The 18,394-nt window shown below is 37.5% G+C and overlaps 1 protein-coding gene and 1 pseudogene across 4 annotated transcripts in view; one reads left to right on the forward strand and one right to left on the reverse strand.

Annotated features, from left to right (window-relative positions):
* The window catches only part of DLC1 (DLC1 Rho GTPase activating protein), a 456,370-nt gene that overhangs the window by 245,886 nt on the left and 192,090 nt on the right, over nt 1-18,394 (reverse strand). The gene's annotated exons all lie outside the window — the stretch shown is intronic.
* LOC143669992 (zinc finger HIT domain-containing protein 3 pseudogene) lies at nt 6,212-6,683 on the forward strand (annotated as a pseudogene).

The following is an 18,394-nucleotide window of genomic DNA, read 5'->3' on the forward strand; positions in this document are numbered from 1 at the left end:
AAACAAGAAGAGTGATGTCGAGAGGGGAGTGATGCCGAGATCAAATAGGACGAGAATTAAAATGTGATCTGTTGATCAGGCAATAGGAAAGTCATTGAAAAAAGCAGCAAAGGTGCTTGTGAACGTGTGATGGGGAAGGGAAGGCAGATTAAAGTAAGCTGAGTGAATGGAAGGGGAGGAAATGAAGACATTTAATCACTGAATCACTGACTGAGAGATTTGCATGTCCAATTCATTCTTTGAACAAATATTATGCAAGAGAAAACTAAGCCCTGGGGAAAAGATAAAGGATGAAGTTCTGCCTGGGAGTGGCCCGTGACAGTCTACATGGGGAGAAAAACAAGTAAACACCCTCTCACCAGATGGATTCTTCAAACATATATTACTTTTTGGATTTGTGAAGGTCTCACTGAACTCCCCCCCCCCCTTTTTTTTTTTTTGGTCAAGACATACATAGAATATACCGTTGACACAGCACGCTGGAAGGCTGCCCAAGGCTGGAATTGTGCCCTAGAATAATATGTCCCTGCCCTTGGGTCCAATCTGTCAGATAAATGGAATCCCAGACATTCCCACATGGGTTTATCTTGCCCTCATCTCAACCCAGGAATGGCAAGTTCTGGCCCTATCTGGGTTCTTCTCACCAAAGCCTATGGTTCAAGAGGCTTAGAGTGAAGAAAAGATGCCAGGAACAAAATGATCTTTCTTCTGAATTTTGGAGTGGCCTGGCTTTGGGGACTTCTTTGATGTCTCATCTGTTCTGTGATTAGGAAATACTTCCACAAAGAATGTTAGAGTTCATCTGATACACAATATTATTTCGAAATCTTTTTTCATATTCTCATTATACATTTATAATGTCATGTCTTATTTTCCCAACCAAACTCTATGACCCTCAAGGACAGGAATTCTCTATTTTTTTCTTTCTTCCTTTCTATGCTGGTGCAGTATATTTCTTGTAAGAAATAAAACTTCCTGATTGATATACTCATATATGCAAAATCCACACTGAATGATCAGGTTTTGTTGTAGTGGAAGAGAAAGGAATGTTGCTTTATTAGCCAATGTTTAAAATTAAGACTTACTTTTCCCTTCTAGTATCATTTGATACTAAAAGAATCTGGCAAAATCTGGCTGAGGTGGAGATTTAGCTCACTGGCTGCACATATATATATATATATATTTTTTATCGATTATTAGATATTTAACTCAACAATTTTGACCTCTTGATGGAACACAAAGTTTCACCTCACTAGAGTAGATTCCAAGTTTGTTGGATCTGTGCCTCTTTTTTTCTACCACCCTCCTTTAGTAGAATGTTGTGTATCTTGTGCTCTCTGATCACATATTAACTGTAGATAATAGTTACTGAGGGGAGAACATTCACACCAATCACCTACGACCTCCCTCCATGCTTTTTTGTTTTTTAAAATTATTTTATTTTATTTTTTTAAATACCAAAAAATGCCTAACAAATGCAAACATTCCTATTTTGATCATTCCATTCTACATATATAATCAGTAATTCACGATATCATCACACAGTTGCATACTCATCATCATGATCATTTCTTGGAACAGTTGCATCTATTCAGAAAAAGAAATAAAATGAAAACAGAAAAAAAATGATAAATAACATGCCCCCTACCCCCCCTTTCATTGATCACTAGCATTTCAAACTAAATTTATTTTAACATTTGTTCCCCCTATTATTTATTTTTATTCCATATGTTCTATTCATCTGTTGACAAGGTAGATAAAAGGAGCATCAGACACAGGTTTTCACAATTATACAGCCACATTGTAAAAGCTGTATCATTATACAATCATCTTTAAGAAACATGGCTACTGGAACACAGCTCTACATTTTCAGGCAGTTACCTCCAGCCTCTCCATTACATCTTGGATAACAAGGTGATATCTACTTAATGCGTAAGAATAACCTCCAGGATAACCTCTCGACTCTGTTTGGAATCTCTCAGCCACTGACACTTTGTCTCATTTCACTCTTCCCCCTTTTCATCAAGAAGGTTTTCTTAATCCCTTGATGCTGAATCTCAGCTCATTCTAGGATTTCTGTCCTACGTTGCCAGGAAGGTCCACACCCCTGGGAGTCATGTCCCACGCAGAGAGGGGGAGGGTGATGAGTTTGCTTGTTGTGTTGGCTGGAGAGAGAGGCCACCTCCATGCTTTCTTTCTGAATCACAGATCTTTCTATCATGTGGCTGCCATCCCTCTGAATCACATTTTGAGGTACCAGATCACAGGGTGACAGCAAATAGCACATGTACAGAGTATTTGAGGTGATTGTGTAGCCAATTAAATTACAAACATGTGTCCTTCCCTTCTTCCCTCCTTTATAATTTTTCTTTTGTTTGCTTGCTTAACTTTTCTTCAGATACTGTGATACAACAGGCTGAAAACAATTATTCAAAAATGTTTTTCCTCACTCACTACTACAGGGCGATGCAGGCCTTGTTACTACAAAAATGCAAAAAATGTTTACACACCTCAGATTAGGTAATAATGGACATAAAGGGTAATGATGAAAAGGATGAAAGAGAAAGCCCCCAGAAGGGCTTAGAATGAGCATCCAGGACATCTGAGCAGGTATCAGCAAAGCTCATCTCATTCATTCTTGGCTGACTCTGAACCGGGTTTTCTGCCTTCCAGTAAATCAGCCTCCTAATAAACAGTTTCTTGGGTTGGTTACGTTGGAAAATTATATGGATTGAGAGTTTGTAAATAAGCTCAAACTTTCAATTTTTTTTTTTTTAACTTTTATTCTTTTGTAAGCACCAAACCCACCACTCTGCTTTTCCTACCGAGTCTCCTCTCCATCCACGCATTGCCTGGGAGTCCCACAGCCACCTGGGAGTCCCACAATATGCCACGTAAGTCAGGGCAATGCTTACTTCTGGCACCTGCACCCTAGTCTTGCTAAGGGCACATGTGCTTTATTCTTAGCTTAAAAGCATGTTCAAACAAAAGATCACCAAAGTGGTGCTTCCTTCCGAGTGGACTCTAATTCTGAAACATAATTTGGAACAAACATGATTTTTACTGCGATACAAAAGTAAGTTGCTCTCTTGACAATCAAAATGATGTTTATGAGCAATGGTTACCTTGCTAAAATACACTCATTTGTTTTCTATGTGGAAAATAATGACTGACTTGAAAAAAAATGTGGCATTCTCTTGGGAGGCAATTCAATTTATAGGATTTGTAGGATTCTTTTTGGCTCAGAGATCTGAGGCTATGAAGCGATGACCTAAATGTATAAAGAATGAATTCTAAGCCTAATTGTAACCTGGCTCAATAAGAGGAAATAACAATCCAAAGAGGTTGAAAATGAAGAACTCCCAAACTTGCCGACTTACTATTGTTATGAGGATGTGTATTGTTTGGTTAAAACAGCTCTTGCCATAGAAGATCAGGAAGGGGAAATAAATCAATATGTCTGGTTTTTTAATCACAAAACAGAATTTGGTTAATTATAGAATGTCTTCAATTCAAAATGGCTACGTTAAAGTTCAGTGATGATGCAGACGGAAACATCCAAACAAAACCAAAGCAACTTTCCATAAACTCCGAAACTCAGGATACCATCTATTTTTTGAAATTTCTAAGATTTCAGAAGCACAAATATTTTTACATACCAGGAGAATAAAATGTTGATACTGGCATGGGATCAGGCCTTTCTCTTTGTTTTAAGTAGCTTTAATATTATCCTTTCACTGCCTTATTCCTTTTCGCTCTTTTGTTCCTTGACATAACATGTTGAGAATGCAACCACAAGACAGTGTGTGAAACTTCTAGGGATGAAGACTCAAACCGTGTTAGGTTGCATCCAGGCTCCATAAAACAAGAATACAATTTTTGTTAACAGACAAATGACCCTGGGTATTTTTAATGACCTCTAAATCACACAAAGGAAAACCTTGACTGACCAGAACATTTTAGAAATGGAACATAAATTGCATTTTTCCCTTTGTGCATCTTTCCATTAAACCTTTGTAGAAAATCATTACACATTTGATTAGCATATTTTCCTGCCTTGGCAAATAAAGCATAATAAACACAATGCAGTCTTTCTTTGAAGACTTTGGCTCTTGCCTTGGGCTCTAATCATTCCTCCCCACTGTCTAGTTTCAGAAAGTACATGCTAGGGTCAGAGGGCGAATAGGATATAGACAGTATGCCCTGAAACATTAAATATATGCTGTAGGCTGATTTTCTTGGGTTTGCCTTTTCTTTGAGAAGTAAATTATGGGTAACTTCATTAGCCCATCAATTAACCCCGGTTAATTGATACTTGAGCGAATTAAGATAATTTATTTGGAACCATATATTTAAACATGATGTCTTCTGAATTATGCCAAGTCCCCACTGAATTGGATGCCTAAGGGCAATTCTGGAATCTCCTTCCCAGTTTTTTTTCAAAAACCAGATTCTCGTGTATTCTACCTGAAGGCAGAAAAATGGACAAAATCTCCTCTATAGAATTTCTATAGCACTGTGATTCTGGGAAAGTTATTTAAATAAAATAATTGAATAAATTCTATTTTTTTAAAAAGACTGTATAACAACAGCAACAAAAAAACTCAACAATATAAGGATTTTTTCACATAGCCTGCCTGTGTTACTACTTATTACATAACTTTAAAAAATTATTTTTGTTTTGTTTCATTATTAAATGCATGAATAAAATTCTTGCAAAAACCCTTTTTTTACAAATATTATATGCTTTTATTTGAGAGACATAGAATAAAAATTTCCTAAGCCTCAAATTGCTCAAAGGGGAGATTTCAAGCTGCTGTTGGGAAATGGCTTTCCAACTTATTACAAAAAAAAATCTTCTCCCCTTCCATTTAAAACATGACTTTATTCAAAATACAGAAAACAAAATACACTGCACCCTGAGCTAAATGTGAGTTCTTAAGAGGTTCCTTTCTCCTTCTATACCTAACATCATTTGTCAAATATCTATAAACATGCTCAATTTTATTAAACTCTACAGTAGAATATGGAAGTCATCACAAGATCTTAGCAAATCTAAAGGTAGCCAGCCATCACATATTTTTTGAGTCTTCTCTGTTTGGGGGCACTGGGAAAACAGTGATGAATAGAACCAGAAATCTCCTCCCTGATGAAGTTAACTTTCCAGAAGGGGAAATTGACTAAAAACATGTGCATTAGTTTGCCACAGCTGCTGGAATGCCATATACCAGAAATGGAATAGCTTTTAAAAAGAGATTTTATTACATTGCAAGTATATAGTTCTAAGGCCACAGAAATGTTCAGACTAAGACATCCAGAGAAAGACACCTTCACTCAAAGGAAAGGACCAGTGAAGTTCTGGGTTTATCTCTCAATTGGGAAGGCACATGACAATGTCTGCTAGCTTTCTCTCCTCATGTCACAAGCTTCCCTGGGGGCATTTTCTTTCTGCATCTCCAAAGGTCTCTGGTTATGTGGGCGCTAAAGGTTTTCCCAAAATGGTTCCTTCTTAAAGGGCTCCAGTAAGCAACCCCACCTTGAATGGGTGGAGACACAACTCCATGGAAACCATCTAATCAAAAGGCACCACTCACAACTGGGTGGGTCACATCTCCATGGAAACAATCAAAGAGATCCCATCCAGCAATATTGAATGAGGTGTTAAGAACCTGGCTTTTCTGGGGTGCACAACAGATTCAAACCAGCACAACATGGCAAACAATTAGCTATTCAGATAAATGTTGAGAGGAGATAATATAAGGCCAAGTGGCAGAGAGTGACAGAGGCTTGGAGAGAGGGAGGGAAGGCACTTTCCACAAGGTAGGCTGTGAAGTTAGCTCTCAGGAGGTGGCATTTGAGTTACAACCTGAATAATGAAGAGACAGCTCTGCAAAGATATGGGAGAAGCAGCACAAACAAGTGCAAAACCTTTGGAATGGAAAGGAGTTTAGTTTGCTCAAAAGACAGAGCAAGTCTAGAAAGGCTGAAGCATAGTGAAAAAACTAGAGAGTACAGGAGAACAGGGTGACAGCATGGGGCTGGCACCAGATCCAAAGGCCCTTGTGGGAATTTTATGCTGGTTGCGATGGAAAGCAGCTGGAAGATTTTAAGTGGAGAGTATCTTGAAATGTTGAATGCTTAGAAAGATTAAAGAGGATAGACCGGGTCACAAGGTTATGCTTGGGGGTTGCAACAACTCCTCTCAGATGTCATGACATTGCTCAATTGTAGCATCTTCATCTGTGCAATATGCTTGGAGAACCCCAAATACTGTTGCCTGGCCTGTCGCACGCCCTACTGCTTGCTGACCTGCTTCTGGAAGCACAAGGAGCAGTGCATCCCCAAAACTTGTTAAGAAAAAGGAACATTTAAGGAACAGTTCAGCTGTTCCTGCAAGAACTGTAACATCTATGGAAAATAGAAGATGATGATTCATCTTATTACTGATTTTCTCAATAGTGATGAAGAAGAGGATAGAGGTTCCCTTCAGAATTTGAAGAAACTAAGGAAATCTGTAACAATAAGAATCTTGGTGCTCAGTCCACACCTTAGACAGCTGATGATAGCCTCGATCAGGGGGACAACAAAGCAAAGTTGATGAGAGCTTATACACAAGAGCCCTTGTTTGTGGAATTTGCTGCTGTTGAAGTATTGTGGAACTGGCCCAGAAGGCGTCTTCTTGAGATTGATTATTGTGCTGCTTGATGAAGCATGTGCTAGACTCCCAAAGCTTGTCCCCTCCTTCTCTCAAGAGACCAGCTAGTGTGGGGAGAGGCCCGGCTGCAGCCTTAAGCAAAGACAGGTGACTTTTAGGATGCATACCAGCTGACGTGCATTATCAGGTTTTCACCTCCATTGGCGTGGACTCATGTTTTCGGCAAATGAGGGTACTCAACATGGTAAACCCTCTATGGAGAGAAAACTTGAAGCTCATGTGGTTGTTTTTAAGTGTTTTTCTTTTAGAACAGTTAAGACAGCAATTATGTTTGATAGTTACCAACTTTTTATACTCATTTGAGTTAAAAAGTTCATTATTAAATAAAATCAATATAAGATGGATCTACTGAACCCATGAATGTTAATATAATATCCATTTGCTGTTATATTAAATAACCTGACTTATTAAATACAAAAAAAAAGGAAGATCACCTGGGAGGGCAGGACAGAAGGCAGGAAGGCCAGTTGAGACAGTGGGACAAGGTGGCTTGATCAGGGGCCATAGGAGTGGAGAAGGACAGGGGACGTATCAGAAGATATTTCATAGGAAAAGTTGGCAGGCCTTACTGATGGATAGAATGACTAGGTCATGTGCGGAGAAGAGGAATTAAACATTGCTTCTAGGTGTTTGGCTTGGGGTACTGGCTGAACTACAATGTCATTTACTGAGAAAGGGAAACCTGGGTGTGTCAGGGAGAAGAAACCAGTTGTCCTGCTTTTATCATGAACACTTGAAATGCTTCTTTGACATCCAAGTGAAGATGTTAAGTCATAATAATAGCTACCATTTATTGATGCTTCTTATGGGCCAGGGACTGTCTTAAGCCCTTTTAGGTAGAGTAGCTAATTTCATCCTCACAACTAAGGCAGGAGGTAGACTACCAAGGTTATGGTAAATGGCCGAGTCATCATCTGGCAGGTGTATTTAAAACCATGGGACAGGCTGAGATTTCTTGTAAAGATAGGATGGGCAGGGAGGTAAAGATGGCTGGGGCCAGCCTCTCAGGGTCTTCAACATTTAGAAGTCTCCTAAAGGAGGAAGAGCAAAGAAGCATGAGAAAGAACAGCTGGTACTAGGAAAAAATCAGGCAAATTATAAAGAATTTGTTTATGGTTTGCTAGAGTTCAAATAAAGGACTTTTTTTTTTTTTGCATGGGCAGGTACTGGGAATTTGAATCCAGGTCTCTGGAATGGCAGGTGAGAAAGACTTTTTTTTGTATGTTGTATGGTAGGTTCACATTTCATTCTTTTTTCATGTGAGTATCCTCTTATTACAGCACCATTTGTTGACTTTCGTTTGTTTTGCTTGTTTGTTTTGGGAAGTGCATGGAGCGGGAATCGAACCCAGGTCTCCTGTATGACAGATGAGAATTCTACCACTGAACTATCCTTACACCCTCCCCCCAATGTAGGATTTTTTTTTAAAAAAGAATCATATTCAGAGGGTAAGAAAATCAAGGGATGTGGAGCCAACTACTTTTCTCTATGAAATACTGCTATCTGTAAAGAAAACAACGTAAGCACATAAGAAAATATTTTCCAGATAAGTTCATGTTCAAGCTATTTCACTTTTAAATGTAGGGGGAAGACAATTAAGAGAGGGTTGTGTAAACCTTGACCGAAGTTTCTCAAAATATTTTTAAAAGAGTATTTTTAAAACTAACATCCTTTTTTTAAATTCACGATAAGTCATCCCTTGGTCAAACTGATGGAAACTCCTGTTCTCATAAGAACTGGGCTTCAAGAACTGTAGGATAATAGTATCATATTGTTTTGGGTTGAACTGTGTCCTCCAAACAGGTACATTCAAATCTTAACCTCCAATCTTGGGAATATGATTCTATTTGGAAATAGGGTCTTTGAAGATGTTATTAGTCAAAATGAGGACAAACTGTATTAGAGGACTACCCCACTCCAGTATGGCTGATATCCTTTATATAATAAATTAAATCAATAAATTTAGTAAATTAATTTATAAAATTTATAATAAATTAAATAAATTATATAATAAATTAAATTTGGGCACAAACAGTCAGATAGAGAAAGAGAACAGCCATGTGATAGAGGCAACAATTGATTTATGCCATAGACTACAGAATGCCATGGATTGCTGGTGATTCACTACCAGAAATTTACATTCTTCAGTGAAAGCATGGTCCAGCCAATACCTCAATTCAGACTTCTAACCTCCAGAACTGTGAGACAGTACATTTCTGTTGTTGGGAGCTACCCAGTTTGTGGTTGGTTGCCATGGCAGCCCGAGGATGCTAAGACACAACTATTCTGCCTTTTAGAAGACACTAATTTAGCAAATCAAATGTTCAAGCCAAACCTAGCTCTATTGTTCCATATAACCACAGGACCAATTTATTTACCCATTTTTTACTAAGTCTGCCACAGGTACATGACAATATAGGGAAGCAAAATTAATCAAATATTATTTATTGGACCTATTTATGACGTGTATATTTATGACTCTGTTATTTTAAATTGGTGTTATTTTCTGTCAAAATAGATTTTCATAAGCAGTTGTTTTGAGAATTATGAAAGATGCTTCATTTTAACGTATTTTTTTAATAGTTGAAAGCAAAATTCATTATATATTGCATGTGAATTTCAGCTGGGAGAAGAAAAGATATGATATTCAGAATCTTTCCCAAAATTGGACAGGTTGAGTATTTTCAAAGGTTTGTCTTTCTTTTGAAAATGCAAATGAGTGAATTATTTTCCCCATAAAACTTCAAAAAGGAGCTGGAGATTATTCATCTATGTCTATGATGCATGATCCATTATTTGTTGAAATCCAGGGAAGTAGAACCTTTAATAAATAGCTTTGAATTTATTTTTCTAACATGCATCCTGTCCTAATGTGAAGTTGCTTGACTATGAGGTGGAAGGTTCATTATTAGGATGGAAGATAGAATCACAATGGTAGAAATTATGATCTATTAATACATGCTTTATATTTTTAGATTATTTTAATATTGTAAACTAATACAATAATATTTCCAGGGGAAAATTTTCAATGCTTACAAAAGAGGAGTATTATTTTTCTCAATGCATGAGATCAGCTTGTGCTTTATATCAAGTTTATAGCTACCAGAACCTCACAGAGTTAATGTAGCCAGGCTGAAATAAGTATGCTGGCCCACAGTGCTTGGTTATCTGGGATATTCTATGAATCTGTTGTGTAGTAGGAAAAGAACTGGAATTATCAGAAGATCGGGTTTGCGTATGACCTCTGTCACTTACTAGCTATATGCTCATGGCCTGAGTTTCATCTTCTTTATAAAATGAGAACAATACTAGTTCTTACTTGCAGGGTTGTCGTGACGGTTACTGTGAAAAAATTTGAAAACACCATGTAATATGCCCCCAAACAGATGGGGATATTGTCGTATGTGATGTTATCATTTGACAGAGTCAAAATGTTAAGACTACTGTTAAATTTGTCAATTTTTCAAATAGACATAAGATATATACATTATTAGAGTAGAAGTAAATGATTTACTAAATAGTTGGCTAAAGGAGATAAAATGGCAAATATAAACACAGGAAAAAAATCAAATGGTTCTGGCCAAAGCAGAAGGGAAAGTATAGCTTCCTTACCGAAGAAAAAATAATAGAAAATGAATGAAAATTTATTCAAATACGTGTTTGATAATACCTTCATTGTAGAACTGAAATCTGGGCTGTTATAAGAGCATTTCAGTTCTATTATAATAAAATCTTGATCACGGACACAGAAAACAAGGGCTATATGGATGTTATTTTTGAAACACCTTAGATATTGGCAGTAAGGTTTCTGAAATCAAGCAAAGATATTTCCTTTTTATTAATTAAAAAATTTTTTTAAAACATAACAGCATTCAAACATGAACATTCTTACCATATGATCATTCCATTTTGGTATATAATCAATAGCTCACAATATCACTGCATGGTTGTATATTCATCACCATGATATTTCTTAGAACATTTGCATCAATTCAGAAAAAGAAATAAAAAGAAAAAAGAAAAAACTCATACATACCATACTCCTTACCCTTCTCTCTCATTGATTGCTAGTATTTCCATCTACCCAAAGTATTTTAGCCTTTGTTTCCCCTATTTTTTTCTATACCCCTTATCACTCCCTTTCATTGATCACTAGCATTTCAATCTACTTAATTTATTTTAACATTTGTTCCCCATATTATTTATGTATTTTTAATCCATATGTTTTACTCATCTGTCCATACCATAGATAAAAAGAGATTCAGACACAAGTTTTTCACAATCACACAGTCACATTGTGAAAACTATATCGTTATAAAATCATCTTCGAGAAACATGGCTACTGGGACACAGCTCTACATTTTCAGGCACTTCCCTCCAGCCTCTCCAATATACCTCAACTGAAAAGGTGCTATCTAATAATGTGTAACAATAACCTCCTGGATAACCTCTCGACTCTGTTTGAAATCTCTCAACCATTGACATTTTATTTTGTCTCAGTCCTCTCTTCCTCTTTTTGGTCTAGAAGGTTTTCTCAAACCCTTGATGCTGAGTCCCAGCTCATTCTAGGATTTTTGTCCCATGTTGCCAGGAAGGTTTACACACTTGGGAGTCATGTCCCACATAAAGAGGGGGAGGGCAGTGAGTTTGCTTGTATTGGCTGACGGAAGAGAGACCACATCTGAGCCATAAGACAGGTTCTCTGGGGGTGACCCTTAAGCCTGATTTTAAGTAGGCTTAGCCTATCCTTTGCAGGGATAAGTTTCATATAAACAAACCCCAAGACTGAGGGCTCAGCCTATTGCTTTGGTTGTCACCACTGCATGTGAGAATATCAGGAATTTTCCACATGGGGGAGTTGAATTTTCCCCCTTTCTCACCAGTTCCCCAAGGGGACTTAAGCAAAGATATTTCTGACTCAATTAGCTTTATTTTTTAAATTAAATTATCCCTTATCTGCCTCATTTCAGACTAATGAATTACTTCATTTGTAATTAGGGATGAACTCACTTGTAGTTATGTAAAACAAAATTGGTCCAATATTTTCAAAGGTCACAATGCAGGGTAGCAAGATAGTCTAGGAAATTTGTATTTTGCAATTATTTTTAATGCCTTGATTTGATTTGATAATCATATTACCATCAGTGAATTGCAAATAGGTGGAAAAATAAGGGGCTGTCTGATGTCTATGTATCAGTTTTCTTGAGTGCATATCAGAGAATTTAGGAGCATGTAAGACAAAATTAAGAAAACTGAATTTCCAAGATAATACATATGTTAAAGCATGGGATATATGTATTTAGACCTACAGAGCACCTTTTGGTAATCAATTTTGGTAAAATAAGACTAGAAAGCATAACATGACTGACATTTAACAGAAATTAGATTCAGAGTAACAAAGAAAAATATGATATAATAGTTAAGTGAATTAAACAAGAGTTCCTCAGGGTCAAGAAGTGAATCCGATTCTTTCAACAGCTGATGATATAAACTTCACGAAAAGAAATATTTTCCCATGATATTAATTCTACACACAATTTGGATTAATGTGGATCCATTCATTTATTCTTTCATTCAGGCTATACTTGTTGATGTCCTATCACATGTTGAGTACTATCCTTCAATGTTACTAGCCAAACAGCATGGATAGAGGGGGTACTTGATAAACATCTAGGTTAAATTGAAAATTATCCTCAAAGTTGCGACAATATTGCCCTTATGGATGGTTTGATACAACCAAAAGAACCTGAAGAAGTTGCAGTTATGCCCTAACTTGCTTTTTCTTTTTTAAAATTTTAAACATTTTTTATTGTAAAATAGAGCATATATACAAAACAAAGAAAGAAAAAAGCAATAATTTTCAAAGCACATTTCAACTAGTAGTTACAGAACAGATCCCAGAGTTTGTCATGGGTTACTATTCCACCATTTCCGATTTTTCCTTCTAGCTGCTCCTAAATACTCGAGGCTAGAAAGAATATTAATATAGTGATTCAGCATACTCTTTTGCCAAATCCTATTTCTCTCTGTTATATCTCCTCATTCTCCTTTGATCCTTCTCCTGATCCATAGGGATCTTTGGGCAATGCTCATTCTAACTTTTTCATGATGAGAAGGGGTGTTGACACTAAAGGACAGGGGAATGAAATTCACTGATAATCTTTGCGAGGCTGGTCCCTCTGGGTTTCAGGACTCATCTGAACCAGGAACCCTCTAAGAATTATAGGTTCCAGGAAAGCAATCATAGTGCATGAAATGTTTATAGAGCCTCAGTTTGAACCCTAGATGTTCTCAAGAGTCAATAGGAGTGATGCTCGAAGGGGGTTAGCAAACCATGCAATTAGCACTATGTAACTAAATCTGTGAAAGAGTCACCTCCAGAATAGCCTCTTGACTTCTTTCGATCTCTCCTGGCCACTGATGCCTTATTTTATTACAGCTTCTTACCTCTCCTTGGTCCAGAAAGTATAGTCAATCTCGCGGTGCCAGGACCAGACTCATCCCCAGGAGCCATGCCCCACACTGCCAGGGAGATCTTCACCCCTGAATGCCATGACTCATGCAGGGGTGGAGGACAACTCCGTGCAGAGTTGGGCCTAGAGAGAGAGAGGCCACAGCTGGGCAACAAAGAGGCTTCCTGGAAGCAACTCCCAGGCCTTGCCTTGGGTAGTCTTAGCTTCTCCTCCACAGAAACAAGTTTCATAAGGGCAAGCCTCAAAATCAAGGGCCTGGCCCATTTTCTTGGGAGTTGCCCCAACTTGTTTTTTACTTTAGCCAAGTCACTTGGCATGGTTCACCTTAGAATCTCCCTGTAAGTTAACCGAAAGCTTTTTATGATTCGGATTATTATACCAGGAGCACTTCATAGATAATGCACATGTTTGGTAACAAGATAGTGGGAAATTTCTGTAAGGATAGGACCTCAATAATATTTTTGTGGAATGATTGACTGATAACAAGTTAATGAACTTAATCATTCTCTTGCTTTTTAAATAAGTATTGCATACACTATTCCATCTTTATCATAGAGTGTGATAAGGTCAAAAGACAATGAGAGAATGCATGTGAGAACAATTTTCAAAGTTAAGAAAACTATAGAAAGAGATGAACTTGTTCAAGTGATATTGTAATTGGCCTCTAAGTCACACAGGAGAAGGCACAGTATGAGACTTTTCTGGCCTCGGGCAATGACCTTCAAAGCTATTTATAAAGATAAGATGTTGGCAAAGCATTTCACACAGTTCCAGGCAAATGACAGGTCATCAAGAACTAAAGTAGTATATTCTACATATATCTCTAGAGTCATACCATCAGACAACAGAGTACAGTATAGTATTTTACATATCTTGTTGATATTTGTATGCTGTTTTAAAATCACACTTGATTCCTGATATGATACAAGTTAGAAAAATCTTGTCTTCATTTCACTTGTTTCTAAATAAGGAGGTCGGGTGGCTCTCATCTCCAGTAAATTTTCTTAAAAATCAAAGAGTATTTCTGATTTAAGGTGTAAAGTCCATTTCTACAAAACTAAATTTGTAAGTGGACAGCACATGAAGCAGAGTCTATTAACCTGGGACCCTTAATTGCATGGAAAATATTTTTGTGGATATGTACAAATTTTTCTTAAGAAAACAATCTCTAGTCTTTCACTCAATAAACAAAGGGACCATGATTTTTCTCCATAGTAATAATTGTTAGTATAGACAGTCTATAAATCTATGATAATTAGCTTATCATTGCATTCACTGATGGTTTAAGGCCTTCCTTCCTTCCTTCCTTTAGCAAATACTGATTGAATGTCTACCATGTAATTAAGCAGCAAGGATACATAAGTGAATAGAACATACAAAATCTGTGCCATACTCATGAAGCCTCTATTCTAAAGAAGAGAGACAGACATAAATGTAATATAAGATCAGGTGGCAGACTCTGGACCTATGGTTGACCAAGATGAAGGTATAAAACACTCCAGGTGCTGTTTCCCCATATAATCTTTGAACAACTAGCAAAAGCTGGCAGAACCATCTTCCTTGAAGCTCTGTAAAATGGTTGAAGGGTTGCAGTAACCAGGTGAATGCTGAATCAAGAAAATGCAGCTTTAAAAAATGGTAGGAAGAGCTACTGGTGCCCTTGCTAGCCCCTTGTCCATTTTCTCCCCAGCCTGTGTTCCTATCATGGGACCCTGGCCCAGTTCCAGAGGGAGCTAAATATAAGAACCCAAATTCTAATCCCCCTGGAAGAAAGCATAGGTTAGTGTCTTCAGGACCTTGTGTGAGGCAATGATTGCTTAGCCTTTCCCCCAAAAGAAAAAATAGATAAATGGGATCTCGTCAAAATTAAAAACATTTATGTATCACAGGATTTCATCATGAAAGCAAAAAGACAAGTTACAGAATGTGAGAAAATACTTGAAAACCACATATTCAATAAGGGCTTCTTATCCAGAACATATAAAGAAACCCTACAACCCAACAACAAAAAAGATAAGAAACCCAAATGAAAAATGGGCAAAAGACTTGGATAGATATTTTTCCAAAGAATAAGTACAACTGCTCAAAAAAGACATGAGAAAATGCCCAACATCATTAGCCATTAGGGAAAAGCAATTAAAACCCATCATGAGATACCATTTCACACCCACTGGAATGACTATTATTAAAACAGGAGAAAATAATATGTGTTGGGAAGGATATGGAGAAATAGGAACACTTGTTCACTATTGCTGAGAATGTAAAATAGCGCAGCCACTGTGGAAAACAGTTTGGCAGTTCCTCAAGAAGATAAGGATAGAATTATCATATGACTTAGCAATCCCACTTCTAAGTATATGCCCAAAAGAATTGAAATCAGGGACTTGAACAGATATTTGCATTCCAGTGTTCACGGTGGCATTATTCATAATTGGTAAAAGACGGAAGCAGCCCAAATGTCTATCAGCAGATGAACAGATAAACAAAATATGGTATATACCTGCAGTGGAATATTATTCAGCCTCCAAAAGAAATGAATTTCCGATATAGATAGCAGCAGGGATGAACATTGAAGATATGATGTTGAGTGAAATAAGCCAGACACGGAAGTACAGATATCGCATGACCTCAATGATAGGGAATTAATTAGAGTAAGAATAAGCAAATACAGAGTAAGCATAAGCAAATAGAATACAAACTACTAGGAACTAGGGTGACTATAGGCAATGGCTAAATTGTACAGTTTCTGGTTGGGGTGATGGAAAAGTTTGCTAATGGATGATGGTGATGGCAGCACAACATTGTGAAGTGAATTATCTAATATTTATATGAATTATATATTCAAACATGGCTAAAAGGAAAAATTTTAGGTTGAACATATATCACTAGAATAAAAATTAAAAAACCCCAACCATACGGTTGTACAACACAGTGACCTCTAATGTAAACCATGGACTATAGTTAATAGTGTAATTTTAATGATATTCTTTCATCAGTTGTAACAAACGTACCACACTAATGCAAACGTGAAGGGGATATGAGAACTCTGTATTTTTTTGCACAACTTTTCTGTAAACCTACAACTTCTCCAATTAAAAAGAGTAAAAAATAAGTAAATATAAGGAAGGTGCACAGCTAATTCTAGAAAAAAAGAAAAAAGGTCAGATAACAGCCAGTATAGGAAGAAAAATGAAGCAGAGTGAAGGGTGAGCGCATGATGGGTGAGGCTGGGTGTGGTTCTAGGGTATTGGGCAGGGGCCAGGAATCCCCTCTGGAGAGGTGATCTTGGGTCAGAGGCCTGAATGAAGTGTGGGAGAAAACTGTGCGCATGTCTGAGTGAAGGCATTCCAGGCAGTATTTTTGGTCTGGTTTCGTTTTCCAATTTTCAGGCTGGCTCTTTCTTTGCATGTGGTCCTGCTTACTTTTGGTTGCTGGTCTTTTTTGTGTTTTCCTTTCATAAGCCCAACAGATGTAAATTTTGGGTCCCAATTTCCTCTCCGGAAAAATGAATGTGTTTGATTGGCTGTTGCCTCAGTGCGTTAACATTTTGTGGTGGCGATTGTTTGTTTTATTGCTGTTATAAAGCTCACAAAGCTTTATAACAAAGCTTTATTATTTTTTTCAAAGTTGTCCCAAACTCTTTTAACAATCTGGCCTAAGTATAACTCTCCTAATTAATTCATCCACCAAAGGTTTACCAAGAAGTAAAATATATGTCGTTGCCTTTGAAATGCTTAAAACTAATGGAGAGACGGTCTTGGAAAATTAAACTACACTCCGTGGCTTCATTGGATGGCTGGGGAATTATTCTTGTTCTTGGGATGGTTTCACCAGCTCTTAAATTTCTCCAAAGGCTTGGGATTTCCCACGTCATAGTAGTGACAAAATCATGTTCAGGTTAAACTATAGGGATATCCAGGCTCAATATTGTTACTTTGAGACTCATGCTGATGGGAAAACAAGATGTCTGGTAGGATTTTAGTAAAAACTAATGAGCTGTGCCCAAATACCCCAAGAGTGGGCTAGAAAGATCAAAGGTGAGAGTGGAGTTGCACAGAGAAGGGAGGGTTTAACAAACGAGAATGATGGCTGAATCACTAAATTGCTATTTCTTTTAGTCTCCAGTATCTTAGAGCAGCTAGAAGTAAAAACCTGAAATAGTGGAATTGTAACCCACATTAAACTCTGAAATCTGTTCTATAGCTAATTGTTGTGCTGTGCTTTGAAATCTGTTGCTTTTTCGTATATATATATTATTTCTCACAAAAAAATTTTTAAAAAGTCAATTGTGAAGATAAAAAAATATCTATTCCTTCTAGCCTCCTATATTCTGGAGCAGCTGGAAGGAAAAATCTGTGATAATGGAATGGTAGCCCATGACAAACTCTGGGATCTATCCTGTAAAACATATTGAAGAGTACTTTGAAACCTATTGCTTTTTTCTTTCTTTGCTTTGTGTAAATGTTATATTATACAATAAAAAGAAGTTAACAACAGCAGCAAGAAACAACCCTAATGGGTTGTGGATCAGATTTCAGCAAAAGTACTCTTTGCCCCTGTTTGAACCAATTCCTTTAGTTTATAACCAATACACTCTATAAAAGAAACCAGTAACAAACAAAGAAGAAGAGAAAAGAAAACCCCTAAAAGGTTGAAAAGCTTGACTCATCTGATCACATTTAAGAGAAACATGGGGAATTGTCTGGTATTTACAGAATTCCTTAAAACTGAGACCAGATCAAAGCCAGGAGTGAAGTCAGTTAGCCTGTGATGCAGCTTCTAGTATCTTGGGACACTGGGTGTGGGCGCGTGCGGGCCTTGAGCACGGAGCAGAGCCTGTTGAACTTGAGCATGCCTCAAAATCACCCAGGGAGCTTGTTAAACCACGGATTACTGGGCCTCAGGCTTAGAATTTCTGACTCACTAGGACTTGGGTGGGGCCTGAGAACTTTTCATTTCAAACAAGGTCCTAAGGTGATGCTGCTGCTACTGCTGCTGCTGGCCACATCATGAGAATCAGTAGCTGAGAGAATTCCCAGTACCTCACTGGACAGCTGCCATTGTGCCAGAGGGCATCACAGTTTGAAGGATTCCTCATGGCAGGCCTTGAGCAGAGATGGGGGTTCCAGCAAGCAAAACAGGTGGGCTTCGCTTCCCGGCATGCAGCTGCTGAGCTGCAAGGCTCATTTTAAACATCATGCAGCAC

The sequence above is a fragment of the Tamandua tetradactyla genome, chromosome 26, assembly GCF_023851605.1.
Source record: "Tamandua tetradactyla isolate mTamTet1 chromosome 26, mTamTet1.pri, whole genome shotgun sequence".
Classification (NCBI taxonomy): domain Eukaryota; kingdom Metazoa; phylum Chordata; class Mammalia; order Pilosa; family Myrmecophagidae; genus Tamandua; species Tamandua tetradactyla.